At 48.2% G+C, this 18613-nt stretch overlaps 1 long non-coding RNA gene across 1 annotated transcript; it reads left to right on the top strand.

Annotated features, from left to right (window-relative positions):
* The first annotated feature begins 4160 nt into the window (after positions 1-4160).
* Positions 4161-8147, top strand: LOC139312072 (uncharacterized). Its single transcript, XR_011599964.1, has 3 exons — positions 4161-4364; positions 7023-7085; positions 7243-8147. It is a non-coding gene; the product is annotated as an uncharacterized lncRNA (long non-coding RNA).
* The last annotated feature ends 10466 nt before the right edge of the window (positions 8148-18613 follow it).

The raw sequence follows: 18613 nt of genomic DNA, 5'->3' as shown, positions 1-18613 counted from the left end.
ACCGGACTCTTCTTGGACTCTTCGTCCCAGACCCTTAGACAGGGCCCATTCGCAGAAAGAGGGTTCCTCCTGGGTGTTCCGCCCTCTGTGACAATTAGCCCCCAACCAATTGGCTGGAGGGGGTGTCATAGAAATCCAGCCAAAGGAGAGAGGTGTAAAAGAATTTGCCAAAATGCCTTCCTTCCTTCCTTCCTTCCTTCCTTCCTTCCTTCCTTCCTTCCTTCCTTCCTTCCTTCCTTCCTTCCTTCCTCTCTCTCTCTCTCTCCCCCTCCCCAACCAATACAGGGACACTGTTACTGAGCGGGATTTTGACTGCCCCTGAAAGGGAGGAGCTGCCCCGTGAAGGTAGCTGAGCCCAGCCCTCCCCCACCAGGATCGATCCCAACCAGCCTGACCACAGAATCCTAGAGGAGGCTTTTTAGAGCCCCAAATGGGGTTTCTCTTCAGAGTTACAATCTATACCCCTGTGCAGCCCCCCCCCCAAGAGAAAGAGAGAAAGCCCAACAGGGTCAGATCTTTTACCAGCCAGTAAGGCCCCTTCAGAAGAGCCCCCCCCTCCCACTGCCAAGAACACAGAGTTACAACGCAGAATGGGATAAAAAAAATAGAAGGGAACAAATTCTTAGTATAATTTTTTCTAGATATTCCACAATCAAGCAAATGTTGTTATTCCCATTGAGGGAAGATGCTTTGTGGGGCAGCTTTGCTCAAACACGGAGGGGGATTCAGCTGTCACAACCTTCTCATGACTATTTCTCCCCAAATCAAGGGGGATCTTTGCTTGCTTGGAACTTCCATTTTCTCTGGCAAGGGTAAGCAAATTTGAGTTTGATATTTCTGGGTTGGAGTGAGAATCAGTTCAGGATTCAGATAAACCTTACTCCATTCTGTGGATCTACTCAATGTGCAATACTATGAAAACCCAAACATTTCAACAAACTGTACATGTCTGGTCTGGACAGCTGAAGAATGAGGGATGGGTTATTAGGGATGAATATCCAATATTAATATTATTAGTGACTCACTGTGGGGGCGGGGAGAGTCTGCCCCAAATTCTTCTCTTGGGAATGCCCCCTCCAGGTCCTCCTGAATAGGACCCACAGCTCATCCTCCTCTCCTAATTCTCAGTTTTTCAGTTCCAGAGGAACCAATGTTCCAATGTATTAATTTCAAGGGTAAAAAGCACAACATTAAATATTCCAAGTACTGATATTCCTTCCAATCTACTTCAGTTATGAATTTGAAGGATATCCCCATATTCAGAGATGGGTGAATTTTAAATCCAATTTTCCTCGATACTTCCGAATATCTCATATTTATCGTTGTCAGGACAAGGTGGATCCAGAGCCGCAGCATATTTTATTCTGATCTTAGGCTGCTTAGCAATTGGTGGTAAGTTCCAGGAAGTGGCCATTTCAGCCTTGATAAATCTCTGTTTGAAGAGAAAGGGCAGAATTATCTCTTACTGTCCATCCATCCATCCATCCACCTCATCCTTCTGAGTAGTTGTAGGGGCAACAGGAGGTCCCTGGGGTCAGCCTTATGGGCCTGAGTCCAGATGCCAGACATATTTTTTTTTTTAAATTTTGAGGACTGATTGTATCCAGAAAAAATATGAACAATATTTGTAGTCAAATTACATCATGGATCTTTTCACTTTGAAGTTCAAAATGTGCCTCATGCTGCTTTCTCCTTTTCTTGCATCTGAAGGAGAATTCCAAGAGGCCTCCAGATATCTTCTGCCTTTCAAGGAAGATTCCCCAACTTTGCTGGTAAGTCCTTTTGACCCACAAAGATTGTCTCTCAGTTGATTGTCTTCCACAGGATTCCAGGATTTAGGAAGCATGATATCAAGATTCCCAACAGCCACATATTTCTCCTCTCATATTTAAGCTAATTATGACATTACATGCAATACAAAATGGAGTGTGTATTGTTTCTAAAGTGCTTAGCATAAAATGGATGCCATTAGAAGAATGATAAGCCGTTTTTAAAAAATACGTAACAGGATGAGCTAAATGTCAAACCACAAGCCTCACCAACATCGGTGCCAGCTGAAACTGCAAGCAGAGAACAAAAGGAACAATAGAGCTTTTGCAAAGTAGCAATTGGTTAAAACTGTGACGCATTAAGGGAAATAGGGCTGCAAGAGGGAGGAGGGATGTAAATTGAGCGCTTCAACAGGATGCTGTGCTAAAAATAAAGTTTTTTCAGAGAAACAAGCGAAATGTTTTAAAGAGGAAGAGGCGAGGCCGGAAATGAGTCTGTGTAAGGAGAAAAAAAGCTGATTTATGCTTTGTTCTGGGTCCACTCTTGTTGCCCCAGGATTTGCAAGCGACGTTTCCATTTCGGCTGACGTTATGCAAGCTGTTCCTTGTTTATCCGGAGCTCTCCCTGCTTCGGCAGGCCCGGTAAGAGAGCAGGCTGCCACGGGGTGCTGGATGCGTCTGTCCCTGGCCAGCCTCTCCCTGGGAAGGATGAGCCCGCCGATTCCTGCCACTGCTGTCGCCCGGGGGGAGAAGGGAGGCAACGCGAGTCTTTGGGCGCCGAAGACTCGCTCTGGGTGTGTTCAGAATGGAAACGGCCCAAGGGTAGACCCCTCGCTTGAGTTCTCCCCTCGGTCCTCCCGCTCTGATGCTGTGGACTGCGTAAGCGTGGAAGAGGAAGTAGGCTAAGCAGCCACTACACAGCGGTGCCTGCCGCTGCCTACACCACACAGACACACCCGGGATTGGGGCTGCTAGGATCGATTCCCGGAAAGAAGACTGCTCCTCCGACTCCTCGCTGGGCGTTTTGTGTTGGGACGCTACTGCCACTCCTCTCCTCTGCAAGGGGCCGTTCCCTCCGTTGGACGCCCAGCGCGAAGATCCGAGGCTTTTCGGCTCCCAAGTGTCGAATGATGGATGAAAGCGACGTTTCCACTGAGGCTGAACTTGTTCCTTCTCACTGACAAGAGACCAAATCTTGTTGACTGAAAGTCTGACGTCCTTACTTTGCAAATCGATAGAAAACCCTCCCCATCCCCACCCTAGAGGACGACGATCAATAGGCCGCATTGACGGGTAGGATAACGGTACATGAGATACCTTGGTCACCCCGAGAGGACTTTGGGGAATGCAAGGAAAGCGTTTCCGAAAGAACTCCCTTGTCTCCCAGAGAGGAAAAGGTGAGGAGGGAGAAAGATTCTGTATTGTCATCTTACAGTGAGAGATGGAGCTCCTATTCATTCTCCCGTTTCTTGTCTGGACCGCCTTGAAGGGCTCTCCAGTGTCTCCTCGGATCAGGATTCCCAGACCAGGCATGGGGCACGCCTAGCCTGAATCCAAGGGGGCTTCTGGACCCACCGACAGCCTTTCCCAAACACAGACACACACAGACACACATGTATGTGTCCACACACACCTGATTCGGAGGACCCCAATTCTGTGATTATTTAGAAACGTTAGTTCCTGCTGTTGACGGTGAACTTAAGAAAGACAAATTAACGCACTTTTTCATGGACACAACGAGGCTCAATGACTGCAGATTTTCTCCATCGGGATCTTTTAATTTTTTTTTTAATATTTCATTGAACAACTGCGGAAAATTTGTTCCCTCAAAAGAGCTCTGATACACTCTGCCCCATGATAATCCTATGTCTGTTACTTGATATTTTAAAAAGTTTCCTACAGTTACAAAGAAGCCGATACAAATTTATTTATTGGTCAGATTCTACAAATATAATCAAATACGAATATGAATTTACTATATTTTGTGGCCAATGTTTTTCCTCGTATGCTTCAACTGTCATACATTCATATTTCAAGTAAAAGGAAATCTCAGTGTAAAAATATACATTATTCGATTAGTATTTTCTAGGGATGGAAGGTCAGTTAGATTAAAGTAGCAGGACGTTCCATTGGTTCGAGATTTTAAGCAAGGCTGTTATCAAAGTTTATTCTTGGCAGTCGAAAAAAAAAGCTCGGGTCTTACTGCGGGAGATCAAAGGAAGCGACATTTCTCCGTTTGCTTTTGCTTTTATTTTCCTATCTCTCTGCCAGCGAAAAGCCGCCGCCCCCCCCCCCCCCGCACGACCCTCCCAAGCTCCATTTTCGCTGGCAGAGGCACCGCGGGCCAGTCACTGGCCATATCCATGGCTGCCCCGCGGTCCTTGAGTTTGGCAGCCCCGGTCCAAAGGGTGGAGTCGGAGGAGCCTTCGTCGAGGTACCGGAGGTGGAGCCGTGACGACGGAATCGCAGCCCGTGGCGGGAGGAGCCACCGGGCACCTATTTAAGCCGGTGCGGATCGTGGCTGCGAGACACTTGAGCGTTTGCTGTGGATTCGGAGGTTTCGGCCGCGCGGAGAAGAAGAAGACATGCAGAACGGTGAGTCGGCCGTCCTCTCCCGCCGCTCTGGCCCGGGGCAGAAAGGGCGGTGGGGCAGCGGGAGCCGCTGGGGCTCCGACGTGCCTGCGGGCACTCAGGGAGAGGGGAGGGGGAGCCTCGGAGCGGCCCCCCAAGGGATCCTTTTCTCCATGCATCCCAGTTTTACGGGGCTTTCGGTTTTCGGCAGGCCTGGGGCCGTTGATCTCGCTCTTGTGATCTGGCGAGATCCGGCCATGAACGGCGTGAATGAGTTTTTAATGTTTTTTAAATTTTCAATGTCTTTTTATAATGATTTTTTAAAAATGTATTCTGAGCCGCCCTGAGTCTTCCTAGAGGGGCGGCATATAAATTGAATTAATTAAACTAAATGAATTAAATTTCCTCTTTAAATTACACACCGCCCAGAGTGTCTCGGTGATTCGGGTGCGGGGTATCCAAATTCCAGGAAGAAAAATAAAGCGTAAAGCGGCGGGATCCACTCCGTCAAAAACCACCTGCGGAAGGAGCTGCCAGGAGTCCTGGTGCTCGGCGCACCTAACACCCCCTCCGCCCCTCCATCTCCCTCAAATAGGGGAAAATGCCACCTCATTCCCCCCACACACACTCCAGCGATGCCACGACATACCCAGCCGGCCTAAGGGGGCTTCCGAGAAATCCAGCTGGGGAAAGCGTGATCCTGGACCTCCCTCCGGCCACTGAGGCTTTAGCCTTGGAAGAAGCCGGCTAGTGGGAACCAGCTGGATTCCCTCCTTTCCACCTTCCTCGCTGCAGCTCTTCCCCCATCTGAGATCGCCATCCCTTGAAAGGGAGAGGAGGATCGGCCCACAGCTAAACTTGTGCGGAGGGACCCAGACTGGCATCTTGGATGACCAGGGCCCCCCAGATTCGGAGGTCAAGTTTGGGGAGGACCAGGACTCCTTGGGTCCCTCCCTCGGGGTTTGAAGGGAGGCGTGGACCGTCTTGATGTGTGCGTGTCTGTATCTGTGTGTGTTTTCATCTCTAGTAAAAGGCGAAAGATTTATACGATCTGAAGAGAAACCAAAGTATGAAAAGTCACTGGGGACTTCAAAAAAAAAAATTGGGTGGCCATACTGATGTCTAAAAGAACTGGATTTACTATGGAGAATACAAAAAAAGATGGGCATGGTAGATTTATTATGATTAAAGGTCAAATTGAAAGTACAGCATATAGGTTGGTTAATGTTTATGCCCCAAATGTGAGACATAGAGAATTTTTTTTAGAATTGTTTAAAGTAATAGAAGAATTTAAAGAAGGACATGTCATCTTAGGTGGAGATTTTAATATGGTTATGAATAATAGATTGGACAGGACCAATCCCACAAGTGCTGAAAGGAGGAATAATATCACCATTTTAAATAAATTAATAAAAGAAAAAGATTATGTGGATGGGTGGCATTTTCTTAAAGGTGGGGAGCCCGGTTTCACATACTATTCCCCAACTTATAAATCTTATTCTAGAATTGATTATGTTTTCGTTTCTAGGGATATGGCAACTAAGTTGAGTAGAATGGAAGTGGGAGTAATCTTGGAAAAGTTCCCAGGGAATTTGAAGAATAAAGTGAATAAAATTTTAAAAGAGAAAAATAAAATGAAACTAAGGGAATGGTTAGGAGGAATGAGGATACGTGGGGAATTGGAAGAGGTTTTAGGAGGAAAACGGTTGTCCTGGTTAAATTACAGCCAAGTGGAACAATGGACTAAAAACTGGATAAGAGAAAATGGAGAGTGTAGAGAGTTAACAAGGTTCGAGGAATTAATTGAAAAAAATGAAACTAAAGGAAGAAAATAAAGGGATAAAAGGCTTAATGAGTGGAATTTATAAAATATTGTTGGAGGAAGAGGAGAGGGAAAATTTAGGAAAGATGGTATGGGAAACCGATTTGAAGATACAAATTGGGCAACAGAGTTGGGAAAGAATTTGGCAACAAAGAGTGTTGAGAAATATGTCAGTAAGAATAAAAGAATTATTATAAAATGGTATGGAGGTGGTACTTAACTCTGGTTAGATTAAGCAATATGAATCAGCACTATTCAGATAACTGCTGGAGAGGTTGTGGGGGAAAAGGAACGTATTTACATATGTGGTGGGATTGTAAATTTGTGCAAAAATTGTGGAAGATGGTGTTTAAGGAGATGGAAGAAATTGTAGGAATAAAGGTAGAAGAGGCACTAAAGGTAGCATTACTCTAATTGGAAGATATAAAGTGTAAAAAAGAAACTAAAGAGTTGATAATAAATTTGTTGACCGCAGCAAGGTTAATGATTTCTAGGAACTGGAAGATACGAGGTGATTATTGTTTGGAAGAACGGGATAAGGAAGTATGGGATATTGCCATAAATGATAAACTGACTTGTAATATTAAAGTAAGGAGGGGCACAATGAAAGTGAATGAATTCAATGGAATCTGGAAACAGTTCCTAATATATGTGTTTTCTGGAGGAAGGGGGATACCACCACCAGAAGAAGCTTTAAGATTTTGGAAGCAGGAATGATCCCGAGGGGTGGGGGAGCACGTGTTAATTGTTTGTATTGTGTATATTGGTATATATTATATATTATGATTCATGTATGAATAAAATTCTAAAAATAAAATTTTAAAAAAAGTTTTCATCTCGGATCAATTGTCCCCTCGCAGGTGCAAAGGAAGCCCCGAGAGGGTTGTATCTGAAGGTGCAACTGGGCCTTTCTCTAGTCTCAGGTGAGGCTCTGCCGTCCTTGCGTTTTGTCAGGGACCTGGGAGGTCCTCAGGAAGGACCCTGGGAGGGAAACTGGATGGGGAGCGAATGCATCAGCACCAACACCCCGGAGCCCCGATGGTGACCAACCGTCTGAATTGATCTCTGCTGCTTTTCCAGCTCAGGATGGATTCCAGTGTGAGGCCTGTCTTCAGATCCAGTCTGAGAATCCTGGGATCGGAGATGACTGCGGAAGAGAAGCGGGGATCGTCCTCTGACAGCCACCTCTGCAGAGGAATTGCCTGCAGCCTGAACCGCGTGCGTGGGGGAGGGTCTCGGTGGCAGCTCCTTCTTCTTATGCAGAAGCCCCCTGGGATCAGGGGGTGCCAAGAGTGCCTGAAAATACAGAAAAAGCGCTTTATCATCCAAGGGAACGATCAAGGGGATTCCAAAAGAGATCTGGTTACAGTGAGTCTTTGCAGGATATCGGCTGTCAAGGAAAGATGCTTTGTGGGGCAGCGTTGCTCAAAGTGGGGGGGGGGGGGCTCAGCTGTCAGAACTGTCTCACCGCTCTTTCTTCACAGGTCAAGGGGGATCGTTTCTTCCTCGGAACTTCCATGTTCTCTGGCAAGGGTAAGCAAATTTGAGTTTGGGAGATGTAGGTGGGTTGGCGTGAGAATCGGTCAGGTTTCAGGTAAACCTGACTCCTTCCAGTGGGTCTACTCGATGTGCGACTCTTTGGAAGTGTAGACCTCCATCCTGAACTGCCCATCTCTGATCTGGGCAGCTGAGGAGCCAGGGAGGAGTTGAGGAAAGGCAGCCCATGTGCCTCACCATAGGGTTGGGAAGGGATCTGTCCCAGATTCCCTCCCAGATCCTGCCTTGGGAGTCCCCCCACCAGGAAACCCCCCAATAGGACCCACAGCTCAGCATCTTCTCCCGGTCCTCAGTCGCGGAGTACCCAATGCTGTTTGTGCCGATTCACATAAGATTTCATACTTAAAAAGTACAAAATGACATACCACAAGCCCTGATATTCTCTCCAATCTGAGCTGGGGTGAGGGCGCACGTGCCCACAGAGAGGGCTCTGAGGGGGGGGGACGGCGCACGTGCCCACAGAGAGGGCTCTGAGGGGGGGGGGTCGGCGCACGTGCCCACAGAGAGGGCTCTGAGGGGGGGGGTCGGCGCACGTGCCCACAGAGAGGGCTCTGAGGGGGGGGGACGGCGCACGTGCCCACAGAGAGGGCTCTGAGGGGGGGGGACGGCGCACGTGCCCATAGAGAGGGCTCTGAGGGGGGGGCGGCGCACGTGCCCACAGAGGGGGCTACATGTGCTACCTCTGGCACCCATGCCATAGATTCGCCATCATGGCCTTATATCATCTTAGTTGTTTTGGTGCCTCTAACACAGAGGAGAAATTCCCAGAAAAGGGAAGGAGTTTACTAGGCAAAGCTACCATACAGAGGAAGGCAGAGATACTCCTCGATTTACGACAACAATGGAGCTTAAAATTATGGTTGCTAAGCAAGAGCATTGTTAAAGTGAGTTTCTATACATCTTACTCAATCCATCCTCCAACAGTGGATGTCAATCACTGTGGGCCAGATTGAGAATTTGAGAGCAAAGGCCTGCCAGATGATCGGTGATGGACACACAAGTAAGAGAAGCGTAAAGGTACCCCTCGACTTACTGTATGTCCACCATTGAGCCTCGAATCTCCGTTGCAAAAGCAAGACACCGGTTCAGTAAGCTTTCTCCCACTTTATGACCGGTCTTACCACCGTTGTTAATCAAGTAGTTGCAGCTCTTAAGTGAGTCACGCAGTCACTAAGTGAATCTGGCTTCCATGAATCTCCATTGCCAAGAGAGACGGCTGTCCAGTGAGCTTTCAAGCACTTTATGACCCGTTTTACCACCGTTGTTAATCCCGAGCGGCGCCTCCTTCCGTCCCCCTGCGCCGCATCTCCGCCTGCCAACGCACCGTTCTGCATGTCGTCTTCTTCTCTGCAACCGAAACCTCCGAATCCACAGTAAACGCCCAAGGGTCTCGCAGCCATGACCCGCACCGGCTTAAATAGGTGCCCGGAGGCTCCGCTTGGCCCGGCCTGCGATTCCGTCATCACGCCTCCTTCCCAGTGGTGGGATTCAATTTTTTAACAACCGGTTCTGTGGGCGTGGCTTATTTGGGTGGGCATGGCTTGGTGGCCATGTGACTGGGTGGGCACGGCTATGTGTATAGGGCAGTGATGGCTAACCTTTTTGCCATCGTGTGCCAAAGACGGGGGGAGTGCGGGGTGGTCATGCACGTGTGTGCCCACATCCATAATTCTATGCACCCTGCCCCCCCTGCGCAAGCACACGTGATCCCCCCCATGGTCCCCCCGCTTTTGACATGTGATGGCACAGTGGGCCCAGTAGGCCTATTTTTCACCCTCCCCAAGCTCCAGAGCCTTTCTAGGAGCCTGGGGAGGGCGAAAACCGCCTCCCCCCCCCGAGACCCTCCAGAGGCCGGAAACAGCCCATTTGCCGACTTTCAGTGGGCCCAGAAGGCCCGAAAATCAGCTGCCCAGCGTGAACATGCGTGCTGGAGCTGAGCTAGGGCAACACTCACGTGCCCACCAATATGGCTCCACGTGCCACCTGTGGCATGCGTGCCATAGGTTCACCATCACGGGTATAGGGATACTCAGAGGGCTGAAAAAAGTCATTTCTGACCGGTCCTCGCACTTTTGACTGGTCCTCACACTTATGACCATCCTCACATTTATGCCCGTTGCAGCATTCTTAACAACCATGTTACTCATTTCACAACTGCTTCTCCTCACCATGGTGACAAGATAGGGTTAAAAAACGTAAAATGTGAGGACAGTCGTAAGTGCGAGGATTGGTCAAAAGTGCGAGGACCAGTCAAAAATAACTTTTTCAGCGCTCTGAGTCATCCATATGCACAAAAGGACTACCCAGAGGGTTGAAAAAAGTGATTTCTGACAGGTCCTCGCACTTTTGACCGGTCCTCGCACTTTTGACCGGTCATCACTTATGCCCGTTGCAGTATTCTTAACAACTGTGCACCCTGACTGGTACCCTGAGGAGAGCAGCCCTATGTGAACGAGCAGGACGGTGGGAGGCTGGTAGGAGAAGGTCCTGCAAATAACTCGGACCTAAGTCATGTAGGGCCTTATAGGGGAGAACCAGCACCTTGAAGCAGATCCGGATGACCACTGGTAACCAGTGTAGCTCGCGTAGGAGAGGTGTTACACGAGAGTAACGAATAAATATGTAACACAAAATGGAATAGGTTTTGTTTTTAAAGTGCTTAGCGTAAAATGGATGCCATTAGAAGAACGATAAGCCGTTTTTAAAAAATACGTAACAGGATAAGCTAAATGTGAAACCACAAGCCTCACCAACATCGGTGCCAGCTGAAACTGCAAGCGGAGAACAAAAGGAACAGTAGAGCTTATGCAAAGTAGCAATTGGTTAAAACTGTGACGCTTTAAGGGAAATGGGGCTGCAAGAGGGAGGAGGGAGGTAAATTGAGCGCTTCAATAGGATGTTGTGCTAAAAATAAAGTTTTTTTAGAGAAACAAGCGAAATGTTTTAAAGAGGAAGAGGCGAGGCCGGAAATGGGTCTTGTGTAAGGAGAAACAATACTGATTTATGCTTTGTTCTGGGTCCACTCTTGTTGCCCCAGGATTTGCAAGCGACGTTTCCATTTCGGCTGCCGTTATGCAAGCTGTTCCTTGTTTACCCGGAGCTCTCCCTGCTTCGGCAGGCCCGGTAAGAGAGCAGGCTGCCACGGGGGGGGGGGGGGGGGGCTGGATGCGTGTGTCCCTGTCCAGCCTCTCCCTGGGAAGGATGCGCCCGCCGATTCCTGCCACTGCTGTCGCCCGGGGGGGGGGGGAGAAGGGAGGCAACGCGAGTCTTTGGGCCCTGAAGACTCGCTCTGGGTGTGTTCGGAATGGAAACGGCCCAAGGGTAGACCCGTCGCTTGAGTTCTCCCCTCGGTCCTCCCGCTCTGATGCTGTGGACTGCCTAAGCGTGGAAGAGGAAGTAGGATAAGCAGCCACTACATAGCGGTGCCTGCCGCTGCCTACACCACACACAGACACACCCGGGATTGGGGCTGCTAGGATCGATTCCCGGAAAGAAGGCTGCTCCTCTGACTCCTCGCTGGGCGTTTTGTGTTGGGACGCTACTGCCACTCCTCTCCTCTGCAAGGGGCCGTTCCCTCCGTTGGACGCCCAGCGCGAAGATCCGAGGCTTTTCGGCTCCCAAGTGTCGAATGATGGATGAAAGCGACGTTTCCACTGAGGCTGAACTTGTTCCTCCTCACTGACAAGAGACCAAATCTTGTTGACTGAAATGGGCCGCATATTCGGCTATGCTATATACGATCAAATCATCCGTTAAGATCACCTCGTTACTTCGCAAACGATAGAAAACTCTCCCCACCACCCCTAGGGGACGACAATCAATCGGCCACATATGGGTATGATACCGTGTTTCCCCAAAAATAAGACAGGGTCTTATTTTCTTTTGAACTCCCCCCCCCAAAATAAGGGCTTGGCCTAATTATTGGGGGTCTTACTATTCTGGGGCTGCAGGAGGCGGCAAGCGTGGGACTGGATGTCCCTTTGCTGCCATCGCCTCCCCATTCTTAGCCTTGGCCGCTGACGTCTCCCGCTGCTTCCTCGTGGGGCAGCACTCTGCAAGGCTTGTGCCGTTACATGCACCAACTGCAACACCGCCAGGAGCTTCATCATACTTCGAACTTCGCGGCTGTGCTGCAGTTCCTCCATGTAACAGCACAAGCCTTGGAGAGTGGGGGCGGTGTGATGTTAAAGAGTCTCACAAAGACTAATTCTGGGAGTTGGGACGGGGTAGAAGTGAGACGCATGGAGCGAGACGTCCCCCTCCCCCGCGCATGACAGGGCTCCTACCCCTCGCTTAGCCACCCGCCCCCTTTAGGATGCAGTTAGGGGGTGGCAGGTGGGGCGGGCGAGAACCCTCTGTTTCTCCCCTGCCCCACCTGCCACCCCTCTCAATAAAGAGACGGTGGGGAAGGGAAGCAACCAGGCTCTTGTTGCCTTTGGGTTGGGACGCTTTGCGCCCCGACGCGTCTTACCTTTCCAGCAGCATCATCATCTTCCTCACCTTTCAGTTCAGGGATACACGTTGTAGAAAAAACTTTCTCCCGAGTTCAGCCAAACTCCTTGGACGACAATCAATCGGCCACATAGACGGGTATGCTATATATGATCAAATCAAATTAAGATCACACCAGTAGTTTGAAAACGGTAAGAAAACTCCCCCCCCTCCCCGAGCTGTCACATAGACGGCTATAATACATACAACAGCAAATCGTCCTTTAACACCATTCTGGGTATTTTGAAAACCGTGAGAAAACTGTTCCCCGAGTCGCCGTCGCTGAGCACATAGACGGCTATGGTTCATGATCAGTGATTCGTGCTTTAACACCACTCTGGGTATTTTGAGAACCGTGAGAAAACTGTTCCCCGAGTCGCCGTCGCCGAGCACATAGACGGGTATGGTTCATGATCAGTGATTCGTGCTTTAACACCACTCTGGGTATTTTGAGAACCGTGAGAAAACTGTTCCCCGAGTCGCTGTCGCCGAGCACATAGACGGGTATGGTTCATGATCAGTGATTCGTGCTTTAACACCACTCTGGGTATTTTGAGAACCGTGAGAAAACTGTTCCCCGAGTCGCCGTCGCCGAGCACATAGACGGGTATGCTTCTCATACAGCAGTGAGTCATCCTTTAAGTCCACTCTGGGTAGTTTGAAAACCTTGAGAAAACTCTCCCCTAAGTCGCGGAGTCCCTGTGCACATAGACGGGTATGGTTCATACAGCAGTGAGTCATCTTTTAACACCACTCTGGGTATTTTGAAAACCGTGAGAAAACTCTCTCCTAAGTCGCGGAGTCCCTGTGCACATAGACGGGTATGGTTCATACAGCAGTGAGTCATCCTTGAACACCACTCTGGGTATTTTGAAAACCGTGAGAAAACTCTCCTCCGAGGCGCCGATCATTGAGCACATAGACGGGTATGGTTCATACAGCAGTGAGTCGTCCTTTAACACCATTCTGGGTATTTTGAAAACCGTGAGAAAACTATCCTCCGAGTCGCCGATCATTGAGCACATAGACGGGTATTGTTCATACAGCAGTGAGTCGTCCTTTAACACCATTCTGGGTATTTTGAAAACCGTGAGAAAACTCTCCTCCGAGTCGCCGATCATTGAGCACATAGACGGGTATGGTTCATACAGCAGTGAGTCGTCCTTTAACACCATTCTGGGTATTTTGAAAACCGTGAGAAAACTCTCCTCCGAGTCGCCGATCATTGAGCACATAGACGGGTATGGTTCATACAGCAGTGAGTCGTCCTTTAACACCATTCTGGGTATTTTGAAAACCGTGAGAAAACTCTCCTCCGAGTCGCCGATCATTGAGCACATAGATGGGTATGGTTCATACAGCAGTGAGTCATCCTTTAACACCACTCTGGGTATTTTGAAAACAGTGAGAAAACTCTCCTCCGAGTCGCCGATCACTGAGCACATAGACGGGTATGGTTCATACAGCAGTGAGTCATCCTTTAACACCACTCTGGGTATTTTGAAAACCGTGAGAAAACTCTCCTCCGAGTCGCCGATCATTGAGCACATAGACGGGTATGGTTCATACAGCAGTGAGTCATCCTTTAACACCATTCTGGGTATTTTGAAAACCGTGAGAAAACTCTCCTCCGAGTCGCTGATCATTGAGCACATAGACGGGTATGGTTCATACAGCAGTGAGTCGTCCTTTAACACCATTCTGGGTATTTTGAAAACCGTGAGAAAACTCTCCTCCGAGTCGCCGATCATTGAGCACATAGACGGGTATTGTTCATACAGCAGTGAGTCATCCTTTAACACCATTCTGGGTATTTTGAAAACAGTGAGAAAACTCTCCTCCGAGTCGCCGATCATTGAGCACATAGACGGGTATGGTTCATACAGCAGTGAGTCATCCTTTAACACCACTCTGGGTATTTTGAAAACCGTGAGAAAACTCTCCTCCGAGTCGCCGATCATTGAGCACATAGACGGGTATTGTTCATACAGCAGTGAGTCATCCTTTAACACCACTCTGGGTATTTTGAAAACAGTGAGAAAACTCTCCTCCGAGTCGCCGATCATTGAGCACATAGACGGGTATGGTTCATACAGCAGTGAGTCATCCTTTAACACCATTCTGGGTATTTTGAAAACAGTGAGAAAACTCTCCTCAGAGTCGCCGATCATTGAGCACATAGACGGGTATTGTTCATACAGCAGTGAGTCGTCCTTTAACACCACTCTGGGTATTTCGAAAACAGTGAGAAAACTCTCCTCCGAGTCGCCGATCATTGAGCACATAGACGGGTATGGTTCATACAGCAGTGAGTCATCCTTTAACACCACTCTGGGTATTTTGAAAACCGTGAGAAAACTCTCCTCCGAGTCGCCGATCATTGAGCACATAGACGGGTATTGTTCATACAGTAGTGAGTCATCCTTTAACACCATTCGGGGTATTTTGAAAACAGTGAGAAAACTCTCCTCCGAGTCGCCGATCATTGAGCACATAGACGGGTATTGTTCATACAGCAGTGACTCATCCTTTAACACCACTCTGGGTATTTTGAAAACAGTGAGAAAACTCTCCTCCGAGTCGCCGATCATTGAGCACATAGACGGGTATGGTTCATACAGCAGTGAGTCGTCCTTTTACACCATTCTGGGTATTTTGAAAACCGTGAGAAAACTCTCCTCCGAGTCGCCGATCACTGAGCACATAGACGGGTATGGTTCATACAGCAGTGAGTCGTCCTTTAACACCATTCTGGGTATTTTGAAAACCGTGAGAAAACTCTCCTCCGAGTCGCCGATCATTGAGCACATAGACGGGTATTGTTCATACAGCAGTGAGTCATCCTTTAACACCATTCTGGGTATTTTGAAAACAGTGAGAAAACTCTCCTCCGAGTCACCGATCATTGAGCACATAGACGGGTATGGTTCATACAGCAGTGAGTCGTCCTTTAACACCATTCTGGGTATTTTGAAAACCGTGAGAAAACTCTCCTCCGAGTCGCCGATCACTGAGCACATAGACGGGTATGGTTCATACAGCAGTGAGTCATCCTTTAACACCACTCTGGGTATTTTGAAAACCGTGAGAAAACTCTCCTCCGAGTCGCGGATCATTGAGCACATAGACGGGTATGGTTCATACAGCAGTGAGTCGTCCTTTAACACCATTCTGGGTATTTTGAAAACAGTGAGAAAACTCTCCTCCGAGTCGCCGATCATTGAGCACATAGATGGGTATGGTTCATACAGCAGTGACTCATCCTTTAACACCACTCTGGGTATTTTGAAAACCGTGAGAAAACTCTCCTCCGAGTCGCCGATCACTGAGCACATAGACGGGTATGGTTCATACAGCAGTGAGTCGTCCTTTAACACCACTCTGGGTATTTTGAAAACCGTGAGAAAACTCTCCTCCGAGTCGCCGATCATTGAGCACATAGACGGGTATGGTTCATACAGCAGTGAGTCATCCTTTAACACCATTCTGGGTATTTTGAAAACAGTGAGAAAACTCTCCTCCGAGTCACCGATCATTGAGCACATAGACGGGTATGGTTCATACAGCAGTGAGTCGTCCTTTAACACCATTCTGGGTATTTTGAAAACCGTGAGAAAACTCTCCTCCGAGTCGCCGATCACTGAGCACATAGACGGGTATGGTTCATACAGCAGTGAGTCATCCTTTAACACCACTCTGGGTATTTTGAAAACAGTGAGAAAACTCTCCTCCGAGTCGCGGATCATTGAGCACATAGACGGGTATGGTTCATACAGCAGTGAGTCGTCCTTTAACACCATTCTGGGTATTTTGAAAACAGTGAGAAAACTCTCCTCCGAGTCGCCGATCATTGAGCACATAGATGGGTATGGTTCATACAGCAGTGACTCATCCTTTAACACCACTCTGGGTATTTTGAAAACCGTGAGAAAACTCTCCTCCGAGTCGCCGATCACTGAGCACATAGACGGGTATGGTTCATACAGCAGTGAGTCATCCTTTAACACCACTCTGGGTATTTTGAAAACAGTGAGAAAACTCTCCTCCGAGTCGCCGATCATTGAGCACATAGACGGGTATGGTTCATACAGCAGTGACTCATCCTTTAACACCACTCTGGGTATTTTGAAAACAGTGAGAAAACTCTCCTCCGAGTCGCCGATCATTGAGCACATAGACGGGTATGGTTCATACAGCAGTGAGTCATCCTTTAACACCATTCTGGGTATTTTGAAAACAGTGAGAAAACTCTCCTCCGAGTCGCCGATCATTGAGCACATAGACGGGTATTGTTCATACAGCAGTGAGTCATCCTTTAACACCATTCTGGGTATTTTGAAAACCGTGAGAAAACTCTCCTCCGAGTCGCTGATCATTGAGCACATAGACGGGTATGGTTCATACAGCAGTGAGTCGTCCTTTAACACCATTCTGGGTATTTTGAAAACAGTGAGAAAACTCTCCTCCGAGTCGCCGATCATTGAGCACATAGACGGGTATGGTTCATACAGCAGTGAGTCATCCTTTAACACCATTCTGGGTATTTTGAAAACCGTGAGAAAACTCTCCTCCGAGTCGCTGATCATTGAGCACATAGACGGGTATGGTTCATACAGCAGTGAGTCGTCCTTTAACACCATTCTGGGTATTTTGAAAACAGTGAGAAAACTCTCCTCCGAGTCGCCGATCATTGAGCACATAGACGGGTATTGTTCATACAGCAGTGAGTCATCCTTTAACACCATTCTGGGTATTTTGAAAACAGTGAGAAAACTCTCCTCCGAGTCGCCGATCATTGAGCACATAGACGGGTATTGTTCATACAGCAGTGAGTCGTCCTTTAACACCACTCTGGGTATTTCGAAAACAGTGAGAAAACTCTCCTCCGAGTCGCGGATCATTGAGCACATAGACGGGTATGGTTCATACAGCAGTGAGTCGTCCTTTAACACCATTCTGGGTATTTTGAAAACAGTGAGAAAACTCTCCTCCGAGTCGCCGATCATTGAGCACATAGATGGGTATGGTTCATACAGCAGTGAGTCATCCTTTAACACCACTCTGGGTATTTTGAAAACCGTGAGAAAACTCTCCTCCGAGTCGCCGATCACTGAGCACATAGACGGGTATGGTTCATACAGCAGTGAGTCATCCTTTAACACCACTCTGGGTATTTTGAAAACAGTGAGAAAACTCTCCTCCGAGTCGCCGATCATTGAGCACATAGACGGGTATGGTTCATACAGCAGTGACTCATCCTTTAACACCACTCTGGGTATTTTGAAAACCGTGAGAAAACTCTCCTCCGAGTCGCGGATCATTGAGCACATAGACGGGTATTGTTCATACAGCAGTGAGTCATCCTTTAACACCATTCTGGGTATTTTGAAAACAGTGAGAAAACTCTCCTCCGAGTCGCCGATCATTGAGCACATAGACGGGTATGGTTCATACAGCAGTGAGTCGTCCTTTAACACCATTCTGGGTATTTTGAAAACCGTGAGAAAACTCTCCTCCGAGTCGCCGATCATTGAGCACATAGACGGGTATGGTTCATACAGTAGTGAGTCATCCTTTAACACCATTCGGGGTATTTTGAAAACAGTGAGAAAACTCTCCTCCGAGTCGCCGATCATTGAGCACATAGACGGGTATTGTTCATACAGCAGTGACTCATCCTTTAACACCACTCTGGGTATTTTGAAAACAGTGAGAAAACTCTCCTCCGAGTCGCCGATCACTGAGCACATAGACGGGTATGGTTCATACAGCAGTGAGTCGTCCTTTAACACCATTCTGGGTATTTTGAAAACCGTGAGAAAACTCTCCTCCGAGTCGCTGATCATTGAGCACATAGACGGGTATTGTTCATACAGCAGTGAGTCGTCCTTTAACACCATTCTGGGTATTTTGAAAACAGTGAGAAAACTCTCCTCCGAGTCGCCGATCACTGAGCACATAGACGGGTATGGTTCATACAGCAGTGAGTCGTCCTTTAACACCATTCTGGGTATTTTGAAAACCGTGAGAAAACTCTCCTCCGAGTCGCCGATCATTGAGCACATAGACGGGTATTGTTCATACAGCAGTGACTCATCCTTTAACACCACTCTGGGTATTTTGAAAACAGTGAGAAAACTCTCCTCCGAGTCGCCGATCATTGAGCACATAGACGGGTATTGTTCATACAGCAGTGACTCATCCTTTAACACCACTCTGGGTATTTTGAAAACAGTGAGAAAACTCTCCTCCGAGTCGCTGATCATTGAGCACATAGACGGGTATGGTTCATACAGCAGTGAGTCGTCCTTTTACACCATTCTGGGTATTTTGAAAACCGTGAGAAAACTCTCCTCCGAATCGCCGATCACTGAGCACATAGACGGGTATGGTTCATACAGCA

This window comes from Pituophis catenifer, unplaced genomic scaffold, assembly GCF_029215685.1.
Source record: "Pituophis catenifer annectens isolate HBS135680 unplaced genomic scaffold, rPitCat1.0.hap2 SCAF_2, whole genome shotgun sequence".
NCBI classification, from domain to species: domain Eukaryota; kingdom Metazoa; phylum Chordata; class Lepidosauria; order Squamata; family Colubridae; genus Pituophis; species Pituophis catenifer.
This window is presented reverse-complemented; position numbering and strand designations above follow the sequence as displayed.